This window comes from Cervus elaphus, chromosome 22 (genome assembly GCF_910594005.1).
Source record: "Cervus elaphus chromosome 22, mCerEla1.1, whole genome shotgun sequence".
NCBI classification, from domain to species: Eukaryota; Metazoa; Chordata; class Mammalia; order Artiodactyla; family Cervidae; genus Cervus; species Cervus elaphus.
In genome coordinates, this window is record NC_057836.1 from 14,802,521 (window position 1) to 14,822,511 (window position 19,991).

Consider the following 19,991-nt stretch of genomic DNA (forward strand, 5'->3'; position numbering starts at 1 on the left):
TGGATGTGCTGCCATTAGTGTTCACGAGGATCAGAATGACCACCGCCCCGGTCGCAAAGTTATTCCCCCTATGAGATAATGTTCGGGAGGCCTCCCCCACCTATTCAGGAAGTAAAGGGAAATTTATTACAAACAGGAGGGATAGAGGTGTTGTGGCAACTGAAACGGTTGGAAAAGGTGATCCATGACATCACCCCTTATGTTAAAAAAAAAAAAATCCATTTTCTTTAGACACTGCTGTACACCCATACTCACCGGGAGATTTAGTATGGGTAAAGGATTGGAAGCAATAGATGCTGTCCACGCAGCCCCCCACCTCCCCGCCCTACCCCCTGAAAAGGGCCATATGCAATTGTACTAACCACTCCCCTTGCAGTTAAAGTTGCAAGTTGCAGGTATTACTGCCTAGATTCACCACATCCAGCTCAAGACAGCAGCAGAGGAAAAGAGACTTTAGACCACCCATCCTAACCCAGAGGAAACTTTGAAGACCTGACTCGTCTTCCATCAGTGACCACAGATTCAGGATGGAGCTACTGTGAATAATTCTGCTATTTCTGATTGGTATGATGACCCTACTGGGACTGCAAACTCAAGATAATGTGTTTCTGTCCTGGACCCACTCATATACAAACTTCCATAATACTTCTAACTGTTAGGTTTGTGGGGCCATGCCTTTGTCAGTGATGGATAGACTTCCTTGGTGGGTGTCTCTCCTATACAGAGGGGACTTCAGCTCCCTCTGCTCGTTTTTGAGACAGCAACGAGAGGTGGTTGCTTCCTTGGTAACTCACAACCTGTCACTTCTTACTTGGTATAGCCTGGACTTTAACCAAATTGATCAAGGCCATGGGGTAACATTTGAGGTAAATTCAAGCCTTACAACAGTGACCAAAGCCTATACCTTTTACTTAAAAAAATAAAAAGAATGAGAACTCAATGGCCAGTAGGAAGGGCCAATCCATCAGGTAATTTGAATTTTAGCAGATATGGGATGGATTTTTTTGGATGACCCCAGAAAAAGGCCAACCTATTTCCCTTGCCCCTATCTGTTGGGGAGTAAAGGGAACAAGAAGTTGGATTTGGTGACCATCCCATAGATCAAAAAGAATTAAAATATGTGAGATACTTGTCCTCTGAGCAGTGTGAACAAATATTAGAGGTCACTTATTGCCCAGATTTACCAGCTTGCTGTCCTGGCTCAGTCTGGAAATACAACCCTGGGATCCGATGTGTGGCCCCTAATGGCACCCAATGGCTATGTGGATCGCATTTAGGGCCTTGGCTTCCAGTCGGTTGGGCCAGCTACTGCACATTAGGATTTGCCTTTGCTCATGGAAATATTAAGCCATCCTTGCAACAAGCCCCAGTCAATTTGCCTTATTTACATGTGCAGTGGGCAAGGTCTGTGATGATTAAAATACAAGCTCTGAGTAACTTCATGAAACAGGCCCTCCTGGACAACACAAAGGCACCCCAAGCTTTGAATGAAGAACAAATACAAAGGAGAAAGGCAGTGATTCAAAATCGGATGGCTTTAGACATACTTACAGCCCCCCAAGGAGGGAGCTGTGCTATAATTAAAACTGAGTGTTGTGTTTATATCCCTGAGTTATCCGGCAATATACCAGCCACTCTAGACGACATGAAAAGCCAGGTAAAAGTTATGTCTAATGACAATCCTCCCTTTTAGATGTCAGTATTTTCCTGGACCAAAGGTGACTGGTGGAAAATCTTTTTGTAATTATTTTGTTAATCATTATATTATTCATTTAGGGGCTTTGTATTCTCCAGTGTATAACACAATGTGTAACCTCTAGACTGACAGCCCGGCTGCACTTACACTGTCCCTGTGTACAATACCTACCCATGACTGATGCCCATCGTTAAAGATAAGATGAGCGTCAAGAGGGGGCAATGTTGGGGCCAGTGTGGGGAAAGCAGGAGAGACTCCATCTTGAAGCCTGTTATCCGAATTAAAGACAGGATGTGAGCTGGGCCTGAGCCCTGCCCAAGAGAGAGGAAACTGTTGCTAGTGAAAACCAGGTCTCCTGGAGACTTCCCTCCCTACAGATGACAAACGGAGACTGTAGTTGAGGTCAGGCTGCCGCTGTGAGGTTAACCATGGAGACATCCCCTCTTGATGTATCATCATTGTTCCCCCGCTTTAACCTAAATTGCTTGTTCTCCTAGCACCTCCTTGTTGTAAAACTCAATCATATACAACAAAGAGGCTGCTAACATGTAACCAGTCACATAGTGGTGAGTAAAGTCACTCAGTCGTGTCTGACTCTTTGCGACCCCATGGACTGTAGCCTACCAGGCTCCTCCATCTGTGGGGTTCTCCAGGCAATAATACTGGAGTGGGTTGCCATTTCCTTCTCCACGGAATCTTCCTGACCCAGGGATCAAACCTGGGTCGCACGTATTGCAGGCAGACGCTTAACCCTCTGAGCCACCAGGGAAGCCTAGTTGGGGGGCGGGGGGCAAGTATAAAACTGGGGCTCTCAGAAACATCAGGATCCCTGTTTAGAATCCTTGGATTCTCAATCCTTGGTTGAGAAACCAGGATCCTTGGCTCCCCTTGTACCCGCTGGCATACTAAACTGTGCTCCACTGTCTTGAGTGTTCCCTGAGGTGTGTTTTGCAGATCCAGATCCCACAACACAAAGAGTCAAACACGACTGAGTGACTGAACAGCAGTCCAAATCTACTGTCCCGTTCACTCTGGTCCTCACCGGTGGGACTCAGGTTTCTCAGATGCACTGGAGGCGTGGCTCTCATCCTCATCCACAGTGCCCAGGGGCACCCAGCCTTGACCCAGGCGTGCTGCCCAAATCTTGGACAGCGTATGCAACTAGCATTGTGCTCCTTGAGGATGCATCCTGTCCTGGTAGTGCTCAGGTGAACTGAGACACAGCGTAGGTGGGAGGCACAGCAAGAGGACGAGCCCTCGTCAGAACACACGAGAACTCCGCTGCATGTGTCTGAGAGCAAACCAGGGCTGCAAAGTCCCCGGAGACAAGTGCAGCCTCTGGGGGTGCAGCTTAGTCCCTTCATATCTACAGCTCCCAAATCCAGCGTCTGCAAAGACGGTTGAAAACCACAGTAAAACGACCTGGTAGGGAAGTGCAGAGCATCCTTGGGTCCCATCGCCTTTACCTTCCTGTCTCTCACTGGGGTCAGGAAGCAGGCTTTTGCATGTGACCCCCTCAGAGGGTAGGATCTCCCAGGGACTCAGAAGCATCTGGAAGTCGAGCCATGTGGACACTGTGTAGAAGGAGTGAGAATGAAACGTCCCCAACCTTCTCTTCCGGTGCTCCTACGCCCCGCCCCCTCACACTCCTGCTCTTCCTGTTCATACCTGTCCCCCTGCTTCATCTGGATAAACCTCACCTGTCCTGGAGGCAAAGCCCGAACCCCAACCCTCCCCAGGGGACCTTCATGAAAGTTCCATCCTAAATTGCTCTCTCCTTCCTCCCAATCCCACACATGGGCTGTGCAGTTAATTCCAGCACTTACTGATAAGCCTTTCTGTGGTCTGCCCTGGTTTTGTGCCCCACAGGGTGACTTGCTACTCCAACAAAACTGGGGTTCAGTAGACCAGAGGGAGGCCCCAGACCCAGTCCAAATCCAGGCAAGCAGCTTGCTCGCTTTAAGGCACAGCTTTCTTGTCTGTGCGGCTTGCCTGGTGGCTCAGATGATAAAGAATCTGCCTGCTTCAAAAAAAAAAAAAAAAAAAAGAATCTGCCTGCAATGTGGGAGACCTAAGTTCGATCCCAGAGTATGGAGGTTCCTCTGGAGGAGGAAATGGCAACCCACTCCTGTAGTCTTTCCTGGAAAACCCCATGGACAGAGGAGCCTGGTGGGCTACAGTCCATGGGGTCGCAAAGAGCCAGACATGACTGATTGACTAATACTTTGTCTGTGAAACGGGGTCCATCCTACCCGCTTGGGGAATGACCGTAGGGAGCAAAGGGGTATATAAAGCACATAGATAAAAGCTGGTGTAGAATAACTGCTTAAACCAGTGTCTGTGGGTTATAAAGAGGATGTCATTTGTGTGAATTCAAGGCTCCCCTCCTCTCCACACTCAGAGTGGAACTGGTGGTCTCCCGATGGAGGTGACATACGAATATAACCTATGCGTCATACAGGGTTCGGTTCCACCAGCAATGCAAAGCTGCTGAGTGGCTGGTTAAACACCCTGCCCCTCGGCATTGATTGAGAGGTGAGAACTCAACACTGACCTGCTTGGCCAGTGTGTCTTGGGAAGCGGCAGCCCACGGTCAGAACAGAGCTCCCAGAGGCCAGGGGACTGTGTGTCCCACGACCTCCCAGGGGCCTGTTTCAGCCTCACACTTCATAAATCTGCATTTGATGAGGACAGGCAGTGACTTGGAGAAGCTCCCCGGTGGGGCAGTGCCAGGAGCCCTGCCCAGGAGGCTCTGTCAGCGCCTGTGATGAAATGAGTGGAAGGGGAACAGCTGCCTCTGTCTCTGACACGGATGCACTCGGTCCACACCCTCTGCCAGCGAGGGAGGGGAGCTGCCTGCGAGGCCACCTTGCTCTCGGGCCAGCACGTGATGCAGGAGAGAAACCAGCTCCTCACAGCCCAAGTGGGACCCGGTGCCTGAACCTCTGGTCTGCAGCGGGACTTAGACCTGGTTGGTTGTCTCTGGATCTCATTACACTGCTAGGGCAAGATCCCTCAGAATAGCAGAGGCCCTGGTTCTGGAGGAGCCTCAACCATCTTGGCAAAGTTCCTCAAAGTTCCCTGCTGCCCTGAAAAGGGGACTGGATGCAGGTGATGCAGTGGGTGCCATCTGCTCTTTGGACTGGTCCATTTGTGCCTTGCTTGAGGTTGCTGGCTCTTTCTGAGTCTTTCTTGCTCCTCTGATGAGTGCAGGGAATAATTTGGGCCCCGCTGGAGCTGAGAGCTTTTTTTGTTTGTTTGTTTTTTAAATCACTGAATTCCTTAGTTTCTATTAGGAATCCTTCCGTTTCTAATGAATGTATATGTTTGCTTGCATGCTCAGTCATGTCCGACTCTTTGCAATCCAATGGACTGCAGCCCACCAGGCTCCTCTGTCCATGAAATTCTCCAGGCAAGAATACTGGAGGGGGTTGCCATTCCCTTCTCCAGGGGATCTTTTTGACCCAGGGACTGAACCCACATCTCTTAAGTCTCCTGCACTGTCAGGTGGGTTCTTTACCACTAGCGCCACCTGGGAAACCCTGGTGGTTCATTCAGAGAGAACCATGTAAGCTGATCCTTGCGATGGACTGCCTTTTCCCAAGTCATTCAGAAGGATGCAGGCCTTCTGGGAGACACCCCCAGCCACCTGCCCCCTCCAACCACAGCGTTCAGGCAGTGCCCAGCTGTCTGATGTCTGCTCCACCCATAGGGTCTGCTCTGCAGAACTCCTGGCTTCATCTGCTGGGCCCCACCAGGGGGAAGTGCTGGAATGCTCCATCTGAGAGGAGCAGAAAGGAAGTGCCATGATGCCTGCCTGGCCCTCTCCGCTCGGACTGCGTTTTCTCCCGGAGGTCCCGCACATCAGTTTGGAAGACACCGGTGGGGACAGACTGCTGGGAGCTGGATGCTTCTTCCTCCAGCCCTTCCTCCCTCACCTCCTCCCGCTCTTTCTCCCCACCCCTTCTTCCCTTCCCCACTAACGTGAACATTTTAATCAATATGGTGCCTCTCCAGGGTCTCCACACTGTCACTGCAATTTGCCGTGGTTCTGCGGGTGAATTTTCTTTTCCCTTCTAATGGGAAACAGAATCGTTTCCGTGATAGGAGCCGACTGGTCCAGAGAGGCCTGCGCACAGAAAGCGCTCTGAAGAAAGGAGACAGCTGGCTGAAAAGAGAGAAGGGATTTGGGGAACTGAAATTCCTTCTGATATTGGACTTCGACGTGGAAAATTCACAACCCTGCATTGCTCAAATGCCTCTGAGTCAGAACAGAAGGGATATCAGTTCATTTGTTAGCTCTGGGTAGGGATTTGTGGCCCTGGGTATTACAGGATTTTCTTCTCTGGCTGGAGAGATGCCCGTTATGCTAGAGCTGGGTCTATAATCCTCTCTTACCTTGTAGTCTGGGCTGATCTCAGTGATTCCTCAGTGATTCGTCCCTCTGTCTTCTAGAAGGAAGGCATTCAAATTGTCCCAGAGAGAACGCTGCCTTTAGTCATGCTCACCCATCTCTTCAGATGTAAGAGCAGGGACGTCCTTGCGAGGTGTATTGGCAGGAGCGTAGGACCAAGGCTGGAAGACCCAGTTCTGGTCCCACCCTTCTCATTCACCTGCCATTGACCCAGGAGCAATCAGGCTTGTAAAAATCAATAAAGGAACCTCACTAAAGTGGAGTCAGTGTGGAGGCAGTCCACACGCAAGTTGGAAAAGAATTTCCAGACACAGAGTATTTTAGAAGCAAGAGAATTTATTGAGAACAAAAGGTGGAGGTAGTGAGGGGCGCCTCGAAGACAGAGGGCTGACTCCCTGACTTCCTGTACAGTCCACGGAATTCTCCAGGCCAGGATACTGGAGTGGGCAGCTGTTCCCTTCTCCAAGGGATCTTCCCAACCCAGGGATTGAACCCAGGTCTCCTGCATTGCAGATGGATTCTTTACCAGCTGAGCCACAAGGGAAGCCCAAGAATACTGGAGTGGGTAGCCTATCCCTTCTCCAACAGGTCTTCCCAAACCAGGAATCAGACTGCGGTCTCCTGCATTGTAGGCAGATTCTTTACCAACTGAGCTATCAGGGAAGACTGACAGACTGGGGAGATCCGACTCCTATAGTCAGATTGTGGCCAAATTTATAGTCTCAGGACAAAGAAATTTCCTATGGGAAGGGGTGGTGTTAAGTCATTGGTCTTTTGGTGCCCACCTTGCCCAATATGGAGATGGGAGCTGTCCGCCTAGGGACAGGATGGCTCATGCAATACTTGCCATGGAGCCTGGCTAATTCTGGAAATTTTGTCCTATAACCCCAGCATGGGGCTCCACAGTTGGGAGGCCAGGAGACTGGCCTCAACTACTGATGACAATTACAGAAGACCCCCTGACAGAAGAACCATCAATTGGAAAGAATAATCAATTACAGAAAAAGATGGTTGTTGTAGCTCCTGCAAGAAATCAACTTCCCGGCAACTCAGTGAAGGAGGAATCGCCACCACCCTGAACTGTGACTTTTCTCCAACAGACTTTCATTTCAGACAATACCTCATAATGTCTTCCTTTTCTCTATAAAATCATGTTCCTCTCCTTTGTTTGTTACACTTGCCTGTGGTTTTGGCCATTGCTTGCTGACCCTGTATTGCAATTCTCTGCTACTCTTGAATAAACCTATTTTTGCTGGTAAAATATTCAGCCTTAAAAAGGGAGGAAATTCTTACACAGGCTGCAACAAGGATAAACCCCGAGAACACTATGCTAAGTGAAATAAGCCAGTCTCAAAAAGAAAAATACTGCATGATGCCACTTATATGAGTCTCATAGAATATTCAAATTTACAGAGACAGAAAAAAGAACGGTGATTGCCAGGGACTGGGGACTGGGGGGAAAGAGCGTTGTTGTTTAATGGGTAGAGACTTTCATTTTGCAAGATGGAAAGAGTTCTGAAAACTGATTGCACAATATGGATTGAATGTATGTAACAGTACTGCCCAGCAAGGTGGTTAACAGGTTAAAAATAAAAACAGTGGTAGCTCTGATGGAGATAAGAACTATAGACTTACTCCGTAGGGGACATCAGTTTAGGATATGTTCCCGGGAGTAGAAGGTAGAAAAGACAGGAGGTTCCTAGGCTCTGAGGGCAGTCAGATGAGGCTCCATGGGATGGGAGAGCAGATACTCCTTGTCAGTCTCACTGGCTTCACTATCCAGCCTGCGGCATTCACATCCTTGGAGGGGGCTTAAGACGACTGGACTTCCACGTGAGTGGTAGAAGTGCGGTCCTGGAGACAAGGGTATGAGTGAGATGAAGCTTGGAGAGAATAGCCCTTAATCTCTCTTAACCTGACTTAGCATTTGAAGAGCATGGATCTTATTTTTCTAGCTTGAGCTAGTAGAGGACAGGCATTGAGCTTCATGTCTCCCTATACTTCTTTTAGCCCTTTTATTCTGACTAGGGCATTTTGATAGGCTGCCAACACTGAGTTCAAGCATACAGTGGGCTTTGGGCTTTACAGTCTAGAAGCTCTTGCATGTGTGTTAAGTCATAAGTTGTCTGACTCTTTTGCCACCCCATAGATTATAGCCTGACAGGTTCCTCTGTCCATGGGATTCTCCAGGCAATAATACCGGAGTGAGTTGCCATGTCCTCCTCCAGTGGATTTTCCAGACCCAGGGATTGAACCCACATCTCTCATGTCTCCTGCATTGGCAGGTGGGTTCTTTACCACTAGCACCACCTTCTAAGCCCAGAAGCCCCTTAGACAACATCTTAGCCCTGATTTCCTAGAGAGAAGAGCCTGAATCAAAAATAAATCAAGCTAATCTAATTGGGAGGCATGAATGACAGAAAGGGTTGTAAGACAGCGAGGGAAGTCAGAGAAAACGTGAGGGTGTGGTATCATGCTGGCTATGACCGGGTACCCAGAACAGTCCATCCAGAAGAAGGAAGGAGGGAAAGGCATTCACCAGCTCCTGGGTCCCATTGGTCAAAGGTTCACCCGATGTGCTTTAGCTCCCTTGAGCTTTCAGGTTGACTCTGGGTGGTTACCTGTCAGATTCTTCCTGTTTCAATGGGAAACCCTAAGGTGGGAGCAGAGAAGACAGAACAGGGGCGTGAGGTCAGGGCTCTTCCGTTGTGTTTGCAGGGAATCAGCTACATTTTCAGCAGAAGAGGCAGACAAGGGATAGGGACACAGGTGAGACTGGGAGGATCTGGGTGGCTCTACAAATAAAAGTGACTGATTCTATAGAGGAAAACTGAGACGTTCCACTGTGACATCTCTTTCTTGTTTTTTTTTTTTTTTTAATGTAACCCTATCGCCTTCCCTGATGGCTCAGCGGGTAAAGAATCTGCCTGCAATGCAGGAGACGTGGGTTTGATTCCTGGGTTGGGAAGATCTCCTGGAGGAAGGCACGGCAACTTACTCCAGTATACTTGCCTAGAGAATCCCATGGACTGAGGAGCCTGGCGGGCTATAGTCCATGGGGTCACAAAGAGTTGGACGTGACTGAGCACATGTGTAGGCAACACTACTATATCAGAATACATAAACTGTATTCTGCAACTCAGCTGCCCCTACTTTTTTAATAATTAAATTTTTTTCATTTATTTTATTTCTGGTTGTGTTGGGTCTTCATTGCTGCATGCAGGCTTTCTCTGGTTAATTGGGTAACTGGGGGCTACTCTCTAGTTGCGGTGCTCAGGCTTCTAATTGCAGTGACTTCTTTTGTTGCAGAGCATGGGTTCTAAATCACAGGCTTAGAACTTGTAGCACATGGGTTTAGTTCCTCTGCGGCATGTGGGATCTTCCTGGACTAGGGATCAAACCTGTGTCTTCTGCACTGGAAGGCAGATTCTTAACCACTGAGGCACCAGGGAAGCCCTGTCCCTACTTAAAAAAAAAAAAAAAAAAAAAAAAACTTCTTAATTATCTTTTGTTGTTGTTGAGTTGCCTAGTCGGTCCAACTCTTTGCGACCCCATGGACTGCAGCACGCCGGGCTTCCCTGTCCTTCACCATTTCCCAAGCTTTGCCCAAGTTCATGTTCATTGCATTGGTGATGCTATCCATCTATCTCATCCTCTGATGCCCTCTTCTCCTTCTGCCCTCGATCTTTCCCAGCATCAGAGATTTTCCCAATGAGTCACCTGTTTGCATCAAAGGACCAAAATACTGAAACTTCAGCTTCAGTATCAGTCGTTCCAGTGAATACTCAGGGTTGATCTCCCTTAAGAATGACTGGTTGGATCTCCTTGCTGTCCAAGGGACTTTCAGGAGTCTTCTCCAGCACCACAGTTCGAAGGCATCAATTCTTTGGCTTTCTGCCTTCTTTATGGTCCAACTCTCGCAACTGTGTGTGACCATTGGGAAGACTGTAGCCTTGACTATACAGACCTAATTATCTTTATTTAAGAGTTTTTCCTCTGTCTCCTAGAGCCGTCAAGTGTTTATGATATCCCTACATTACCTACCTTCTAACTCTAACTTTGTTGTGAATCCTCCATCCAGTTGAGTAGAGTCTGGATTGGAAATGCTCTGAATCTTTGTTTCTAAGGTAAACCTATGTTCTCACAACCTTTTCCTGATACTTGCTCCACTGTGAGCCTCCTGTCACTGGATTTGGGCTCCAGAATTCCCTGTGTCTGTTATGGGTGAACCCAATAAAAGACCACCTCTGCTATTGTTTATTCTCTGTTCTGCTTGAATTTGAGCTGTTTTCAGAGTTTCCACTCTCTAATAGATTGGTTTTAGGAAATTTTGTTTTCCAATTCTTAAGATGTTTGGAGAGTTTGCTCTTCAAACACCCCTGGCAACCTAGCTTTTCCCCTGATGGTTCAAGCATGTCAGTCCTACTTTCTTACACACTTAACCACCCTTCCAATGGTTGTCCTTGATAACTATTTCTCTTTTATCATGTTTCTTTCCTAGCACATGGGTGACCCCAAAGATGGTAGGAGCTGTTGGCATTGCTTAGTCACTATTTCTTATTTGCAGTATTCAGAGGACCTATACCCAGTTGCTCATGTGTTTTGAGCATTTTCCAGAGGACTGAACTGGGAATCATGCCTAGGTCAATCAAAAGTGTTCAAGAATGTATACATGTGTAAGTGGGTGGTGCATCTGTATATGTCTGAGTGTTGTAGTGCCTGCCTGGATGCCAAAACTATGTGCAAATGGTTCTGGGATTATCAATTTAGCCTGAAAATGAAGACTGTCTAACCCTGGGTTCCATTTATTTAGTACAGTCATCTCTCAGTACATTCAGGGGGCTAGTTGCAGGACCCCCACAGATCCCAAAGTCCATGGATGCTCAAGTCCGAGTGTAAAATGGCTTAGTATTTGTATATAACAGATGCACATCCTCCTGTGCACCTTAAATCATCTCTAGATTTCTTATAGTAACTAACACAATGCTAATACAGTGTAAATGTTATGTGAATAGTTGCCAGTGCATGACACAATCAAGTTTTGCTTTTTGGAACTTTCTGGAGTTTTTAAAAAATGTTTTTTTATCTGCGGTTGGCTGAATCCATGAATGTGGATTGGACATGGAAGCCTGACTATAATTGCGATACTGTTGTTTAGTCGCTCAGTCCTGTCTGACTCTTTGCAATCCCGTGGACTGTATCCTGCCAGGCTCCTCCGTCCATGGGGATTCTCCAGGCAAGAATACTGGAGTGAGTTTCCATGCCTTCCTCCAGGGGATCTTCCCGACCCAGGGATCAAACCTGCATCCATGTGGAAGCTGGAGCTGAAATACCAGTCCCACCCCCCAGCCAAAGTGAAATGAATTAAGCCACTTCTCTCTGCTGCTCTGTGCCCAGCACTGGCTCCACCTCCCATCTGGACAGTGTCCATCTCCCCGCTGGCCAGAGCAGGAGAGTTCTTCCAGCTTATAAGGATCAAGAGAGCCTAGGGTAGGACATTAAATTTCCAGACTGAGGCCTCTGGAATCTCCCCTGCAGCCCATTCTCTGAACAGAACCATTTCATTGGCAGGAGACAAGAGAGCAGCCAGGGGTTACTGGCTGGAAGCCTCTTGGTGATGCCAAAGGTCCCAAGCTTCAGAGGAGTTTCTGACAGTGTTCTAAGAGTCCACTCCTGCCATCTCTGAAATCTGGGACTCGGAAGGGGTCCCCAGGGTCATCTGCCCCCTCATTCCTCCTCCAACCTGCCTCAGAGGGACATTAGTTATTTAGTGTTAGATGCTCAGTAGTGTCCCACTCTTGGCGACCCCATGGACTGTAGCTGGCCAGGTTCCTTGTCCATGGAATTCTCCAGGCGAGAATACTGGAGTGGGTAGCCATTTCCTCCTCCAGGGGGTCTTCCTGACCCAGAACCTGGGTCTCCTGCATTCCAGGCAGATTCTTTACCATCTTAACCACCAGGGATGTCAGATGGCTGAGTGTCTCTTATTCCCCTTGATATTCTGAGAAGATATTCTAAACTTCTCCCCTAATCCATTTTTGGCCTTTTCCATTAGGCAATTCTTTTTCATGTCAAACTGGTTTTTAGCAGTCACATGATTTTAAAGCATGTGGTTGCATTCATGCAACCTATCAGAGACAAGATCAGGAAAGCTTCCAGGAAGATACATTTCCTCCTGCCCCATTTAGCAGGGCTATTCTGGTCTGGGAGTAGGGGGAGGCGAGGATTCTATCATTGAACCACCAATGTCTTGAAGGCTATTCTAGTCTGAGCTGGCAATTGCAAAGCAATGAACTCTGAAAGTAAATAGCCAGAGTCCTCATTCAATGGAAATGTTTTTCCTTTAAGTTTACTCCAAAAAACACTACAATACTGTAAAGTAATTATCCTCCGATTAAAATAAATAAATGGATTAAAAACAATTACTCCTCAAGGGCTTCCCTGGCAGCTCAGATGGTAAAGATGCAATGTAGGAAACCTGGGTTTGATCCCTGGATTAGGAAGATCCCTGGAGGAAGTCATGGTAACCCATTTCCGTATTCTTGCCTAGAGAATTCCATGGACAGAGGAGCCTGGTGGGCTCTAGTCCTTGGGGTCGCAAAGACTCAGACATGACTGAAGAGACTCAGCACACACATGCATGACCAAGTAGGTGCTTCCCCAATGGCTCATGGGGGAAAATCCACCTGCAATGCAGGAGACAGAGGAGACGTGTGTTCAATTCCTGGGTGGGGAAGATCCCCTGGAGAAGGAAATGACAACCCACCCCAGAGAATTCTTACCCAGAGAATCCTATTGACAGAGGAGCCTGGTGGGTCTCAAAGAATCAGACACGACTGAGCAACTGAGCACGCACATACATGACCCAGCTTGCCTCCCAAGCATAATGACCAGTCAAGTGAGACTTGGCTCCAAACCCCATGGGTCTGAGCCTTTTTCCCATCACAATAGGATTAGAATGTGCTTAGCTTCTGTTACCACTATTGGAACCAGATTTGCTTTCTCACCACTGAATCCCTTTTAAGAATGGCCAAGGGCCTGTGGGATTTATCATTTATCACTTCTTTCAAGGGTTTTGACTCTGATCTGGGGATAATTCGGTGTGTTTGAAAGAGGAATAAGCCTTTTGTCTAATCCAGGGAACAAAGTACGGAATCCAGCAGCCGGAAGTCCAGGGTTTATTTTTCTTAGGCAAACCCGTGAATTTATCATCACTTCAAGGGAGGAACAAAGACGGGGATTCAGGAAGCTGGTTCCAGCTGTCAGCCACTCATTTTTAAGAATTAAAAAAGAAGAACAAACGACCACCAGGCTGATGAAGTCCTGGTGAGCCAGATCCTGTCCCAGCAGACAAGAGGAGACAGGGGTCCCTCATCTTGGGCTGGTGTTGTGAGTTTCCTGCCCGGGTCCCAGCTCCCAGAACCATGGCCTGGACTGGACCTCCTACCTTAATGAGCTCTTGATGTTCTGCAAGGACTTAATATAGCACCAGAAAGGGAGGACAGGCTGTCAGACATCTGATTGCCCTTCTGAGGAGGTTTGAGGAGCTTAAGACGAATCAATGAAAAATATGTGCATTTCAGCTCCATTCAGAAGCCGTGTGGATTTACCCCCAGCCAAAAAAACTATGGGCTTTTCTTGAACTTTAATGGGTAGATGGCAGTATCTGAAGTTGAGCTCTAGCCAGGATGATGTTTTATCATTTCCATGATTACTGATTTTCATAAATGTAATGTCCCCTATGTGTTTCTGGCTTATGCTAATGACATAATGTGCCAAAGTGCTATGCATTTTAACCCATTGTTTCAAATGCTGCTGCTGCTGCTAAGTCGCTTCAGTCGTGTGCAACTCTGTGCGACCCCATAGACGGCAGCCCACCAGGCTCCTCCGTCCCTGGGATTCTCCAGGCAAGAACACTAGAGTGGGTTGCCATTGCCTTCTCCCATTGTTTCAAATATTATTGGTTTAAAATACCTATTCTAGGGCTCCCCAGGTGGCGAAATGTAAAAGAATTCACCTGTCAATGCAGGAGACACAAGAGACATGGGTTCAATCCCTGGGAAGATTCCTTGGAGGGAGGAAATGACAACCCACTCCAGTATTCTTGCCTACAGAATCCCATGGACAGAGGAGCCTGGCAGGCTACAGTTCATGGGGTCTCAAAAGAGTCTGATATGACTAAAGTGACTAAACACAGACACATATATAGAGCAACCCCTGAAGAAGTTATTAACTTGGCAGCTTCCAGGTTGGACAGGCAGGGGAAATCCTTAAGAATCTTTGAGTCTATCAAGAAAGCTTCTTGGAGTACCATTGCATTACACACCTCAGGGACATCATGCAGATAGAATGAAGTTGTGCAACATGGTGGCCTTGGCCTCCCAGTATGTGTGGGACTTCAAAAGCCACTTGAGCAATGGAAGAGAGAGAGGGAAAAAAAGATGGAAAGAAAGCGAGATCATCTGGGGTATGTATACTTGTGCAGGTAACTCACAAATGAATGAGGGAGGGTTGTCTATTGATAAAGGAAAAAGTACCTTGTCTCAACTCACTTTGGTCAGAACTTTTGCAGAGTTCCAGGACCAGATTTCTGTGAAACTGTTTCAGTCTGCAACTAGGACCAAAAAGGAGAAGGTAGAGAAACGGGAACTGCTTTCCTCGGAGTAACAGAGGCCAAAAGTATGACTCAACAACGTGATCAAACCCAGGAAAGGTCATTTTCCAGACTCTGGTGACCAGCTGTCCTTTAACTCCCATGACTGCAAAACAAGGTTTTAACTCATGGCAATTTGTGACTCATTTTAGAAAGCTGTTCTGCCTGGTTGACCCCATACCAGTGTATTTATACCCAAGTTAGCTCCTTAAAAGGATTGGAGGAGGCAGCATTTGAATTTTTTCAACAAGCATGCAGCTAAAGAACACTGAATCCAGACTACCAGATTGCTGACCATAGACTTGTTGAAGAGGAAGGAGCTTTGGGTAGCAGGTATGTCCTATCTATCCACTGTATAGATGCAAACTCAGAGCTTAAGAGGTAAAATAACCACACTGAAATCACGTAATGAATTGGCTTTACTTTATTTTCTTCCCAGATAGAAAGCCCAAATCATTCCAGGATTCTCTATTTGATATCCATGAACCCCTAAGAGGTCCCCAAATCCCCTTGAATGTGTGTATAAAATTTCATGTGTCTCTGCAAGTCTGCTACTAAGTGGTTTAGACCAGGGCATCTGTACTGGGTATTAACATATCCCAACGCCTCCATACTGGTTCCAAATCCTACTAATGCCCCACAATCCCAGCTGTTCTCTAGCTGGCCTCTCTCTAGGAACCCTCCAGATGTCCGCGTAATGTGGCAAAAAGCTAGTGTCTGGCTCCACTGGGGCCCTTTAGGACCCTTCCTTCTGCGAAGTGGGACCTTGCTCCATGTTTAGCATTTTAAAAAATGACCATGGTGTGTGCGCGCATGTGTGTGCTCCCATGTATATGCACTTTTCTGCAATGAGGCCATGTAGAAGCTTCAGTTAGTTTTCTCAAGAGGTCTTTGAACCCCCAAAGATGGGGACCCATGGTGCCAAGACTACAATTTCATTATGACTCTGGCTCTGTTCCCAGTGCCTCATAGCAGACTCAGGTCTTTGAATTCGCATGTAGCATGCCTTGCCAAAGTTTCCAAAAAGGGTCCGGCATGTCAAGAGTTCAAAAATAGTATGTACACAAGTCGCTATTCCTGTGGTCTTCTCCCGCTGGGACTGATGGGGAAGTGTAAGGAGTCCTGGGTTACCAGTGAAATGTATTTGATCATATTTTTCTCCAGTAAACATTTATTTGCAGCTGAGAGAAGCCCTTTTCGGCTATAGCAAGACCATGTGCCTGTCCGGGACATGGACATGGACAGGGTATCATAACAAATACCCTGCATCAGGCATCTGCATCAGATGCCTGTCTCCTATTTGGAGAAACATCAGTGCAATCAGGAGCCCAGTTGAACACAATTAAATATATATTTAGCACATTTGGGGGGTGTCAGAATGGAGAGGCTTGAAGAATCAATAGTCATAGATATGTTTTATTCTCCTGCTGTGTCAAGTCTTTGGTTAGACTCTAAGAATGAGCTCTGGAATCAGAACTGAACAGATTTAAAATGCATCTGGGCTGAATTCCTTATTTAAGAACAGGGAAACTGCATAGGTTTCCCTGGTGACTCAGACAGTAAAGAATCTGCCTGCGATGCAGGAGACACAGGTTCGATCCCTGGGTCAGGAAGATCCTCTAGAGAAGGAAATGGCAACCCACTCTAGTATTCTTGCCTGGAGAATTCCATGGACAGAGGAGACTGACGGACTTCAGTCCATGGGGTTGCAGAGTAGGACACGACTGAGCAATGAACACATGCAGACTGTCTAGTGTTCTTTGTCTGGAATTTTGGGACATTAAAGAGACTTAGAGGTGAGTTCCCTGGAGGTCCAGTGGTTAGGACTTGGTGCTTTTGCTTCCGAAGGCCCAGGGTTCAATCCCTGGTCAGGGAACTAAGATCCTGCAAGCTGAGTGGCATGGTCAAATAAAAAAGAGAGAGTGAGAGAGATTTAGAGGTTATCTGGTCCCAACTTCTCCTTACATAGATGAGAAAACATATTTGCCAAGGCAAGCATGGCATATCGGCTGAAAAATCAAAGAATTGAAGCTTAGTTCTTTAGATTCTCTGAGTAGTTCTCTTTGTCACACCCTAATGGGATCTTGTCCTGCTTGGGGGGTAATGGGGCCAGAAATTGGAGAGCCATGGACACCCAGAGATGAGGGCAGAGAAAGGACTGAAAACAGTACATTTCCTTGATCCGTCTCAAAGTTTTGCCCAAGACTGGTCCCATCTGAGTCCCAACCCAATGGATAACAGACTTGGGTAGACACCTGAGTTTCAGTGAATCCCAGTGCTAGTCTCAATCCTAAGCTAATACTTACTTACCTCTCAAGTTGTCATAATAGGGAATGGAATTCTTTGTAAAGCATCTCCCCTTATGCCTGGTATGGAGTATGGATGCAGCTAACCTCTGTCCCCATGATCTTGCATATTCCCTTTCCTCTTTTTTTTTTTTATTTTTTATTATTAGTTCCTTGACTGGGGATGGAACCCATGCCTCCTGCATTGGGAGTGCAGAGTCTTAACCACTGGGCCACCAGGGAAGCCCCTCCCTTCCCTCTTGATGTGTCAAAGTTAAGTCTATTTCTTCAACAAATAAAAGCAGAGGAGTACACTTTAGCAAGGACATCCCTAGAAAATTGGAATTGTTGGCTTTGAACTCAGTAAAGGTTTGCAAAAAATGTTGTCATCGTTAAACTTCCCAAAGTAAAATCCTAGGAAGAGAAGCTTTTTGAAGTCACTTTATCATCTCCCATCAAAACGTATTACCTTTTCATTTACAAACTTCATTTCTAGGAAAGTATCCTGAGGAAATAGGGCCTCCCCAGTGGCTCAGCAGGTAAAGAATCCGCCTGTAACGCAGGAGACCCAGGACGTACAAGTTCGATCCCTGGGTCAGGAAGATCCCCTGGAGGAGAAAATGGCAACCCCCTCCAGTATTCTAGTCTGGGAAATCCCATGGATAGAGAAGCCAGGCAGGCTAAACACAGCCCATGGGGTCACAAAGAGTCAGACATAGCTGAGCACAAGCCCGGATGGATCCTGAGGAGATAACCATTGTTGTTTATGAAAGAAAACCAAAACCATCCAGCAATTGGACAGGCACCAATTTCACAACAGATTGGTGACGTCAAATACGGTGACCCATATAGAACAATATTGCACAGCCTCTTCAAACTGGGTTATTGAGAAATGTTTATAGATAAGTTGCAATGATTAAAAGAATGGATGCTATAGAACAGTATATGTTGTATGATGCCAAAAAATATTTTATCTATACTTGCAAAATGACATCTATGCATAGATTGAAGTCACAAAGAAGACAAGCCATATCGTCAACAGCAAACTGTCTTGGGTTCTGTGGATTGTAGGTGATCAGCTGTCCCCCGTGTGCTGTTAGATGTGCGGCAGAGGCCAAGCTCTGGTTAGTCACACTATGTCATTTTATTCATAAGTATGTTAAAAAGCAGAGACATCACTTTGCCAACAAAAGTCCGTATAGTCAAAGTTATGATTTTTTTCCAGTAGTCACATACAGATGTGAGTGTTGGAGCATAAAGAAGGCTGAGTGCTAAAGAATTGCTGCTTTCAAAGTGTGGTGCTGGAGAAGACTCTTGAGAGTCCCTTGGACAGCAAGGAGATCAAACCAGTTAGTTCCAGAGGAAATCAACCCTGAATATTCATCAGAAGGACTGATGCTGAAGCTGAAGCTCCGATACTTTGGCCAGCTATGTGAAAAGCCAATTCATTGGAAAAGACACTGATGCTGGGAAAAATTGAGGGCAAGAGAAGGGTGACAGAGGATGAGGTGCTTAGATAGCATCACTGACTCAGTGGACATGAGCCTGAGCAAACTCTGGGAGATAGTGAAGGACAGGGAAGCCTGGCGTGCTGCAGTCCATGGGGTCACAAAGAGTTGGACATGACTTAGCGACTGAACAGCAACAGCATCACAGGAAAAGGACATTTCCCAGCCTCCTTGCTTATAGGTTAGCCATAAGAGTAACTCTGGACAATGGAATGTAGGAAAAATGATGTAGACCTGTCTTTAGAAAACCCCACCCCACCCAACCCAGTTCGTTGGCTGGTCAATGATGCAACAGGTCCAGCTAAACACTCAGGGGCCCTGGGGACAGCATTCCCTCAAGATGGAGCATCCTGGATCCCTGAATCACTGCCTGAAGGGGAGTCACCAAAGAAAGCCATCCACCAGGAACATCTTTGTTCAACTTGGTGTGAAGTTGAAAAAATGAGAAATACATTTTTTACTCTGTTAATCCACTGTGATTTTTGAGGTTGTTACAGGAGCTAATGACAATTACCCTGACTTAGCACATGTTTTTTCACTTTTCTACATTAAATATATGTCTTTTGAAATTAGCAAACAAGCTATTAAAAGAATGTAACTGCCCATCCCTCTCTTTGTGCATGATACCTGCTGCTTTAAAGCATTCAGGAAAATCTGCATTTTTTTGTTTTTTTTAAATATTGGTTGTGCTGGGTCTTCGTTGTGGCATGTAGGCTTTTCACTGTGGTGCGTGTGGGGGCTTCTTCTTTAGTTACAGTTCATGGGCTTCTCCAGTTGTGGAGCACAGGCTCCAGAGCATGCAAGCTCAGTAGTTGTGGTGCAATTGGGCTTAGTTGCCCTTCAACATGTGGAATCTTAGTTTCTTGACCAGGGGTCGAACCTGTGTCCCCTTCATTGGAAGGCCAATTCTTAACCACAGGATCACCAGGAAAGTCCCAAGATCTGCCTCTTTGGAAGGGATAAACAACTTCCCACCCTCTCATGCCCCACTCAAATACACTGCCCTGGAAATATTTTGGCAAATTGGTCATTCTTTTGCATTTTACAGTTATACCTTATTTGAAGACTTAAACTGTTTTTACCAGAAACTTGGGTGAAGGACAGGACTGCAAAGCCCCTGACAGCCTATTCAAGGAAATCAGACACTGGCTTGGGTCCTGTGTTTGGCCTGGGGCCCAGCATATGGTTTTGGAAAAGAGGTATTTGCTGTGGCTGGTTCTCAATCAGCAGTTCATTCAAGCTTTGTGAGTCACTCGATGTGAACATGAAAGTGGCCACTATGGAACAACTGGGCCAGTAAGAGGTGAGGCTGGGGTGGGAGGCAGGTGGCCCTCACCTGTGCTTGGCCTGCCTGTCCTCCGGGAAGAGTCACAGTCTCCAGGCTCTTCCTTTGCTATTTGCAATGCACACACCTGAGAACGGACTTGGGTTCATT

The 19,991-nt window shown here is 46.9% G+C and overlaps 1 long non-coding RNA gene across 1 annotated transcript in view; it reads left to right on the forward strand.

Moving 5' to 3' along the window:
• Positions 1 to 15,025: 15,025 nt before the first annotated feature.
• Positions 15,026 to 19,991, forward strand: part of LOC122680397 — a 92,389-nt gene continuing 87,423 nt past the window's right edge. The window contains exon 1 of the long non-coding RNA XR_006336693.1: positions 15,026 to 15,096. This is a non-coding gene — a long non-coding RNA (uncharacterized LOC122680397). The remainder of the gene's footprint in view (positions 15,097 to 19,991) is intronic.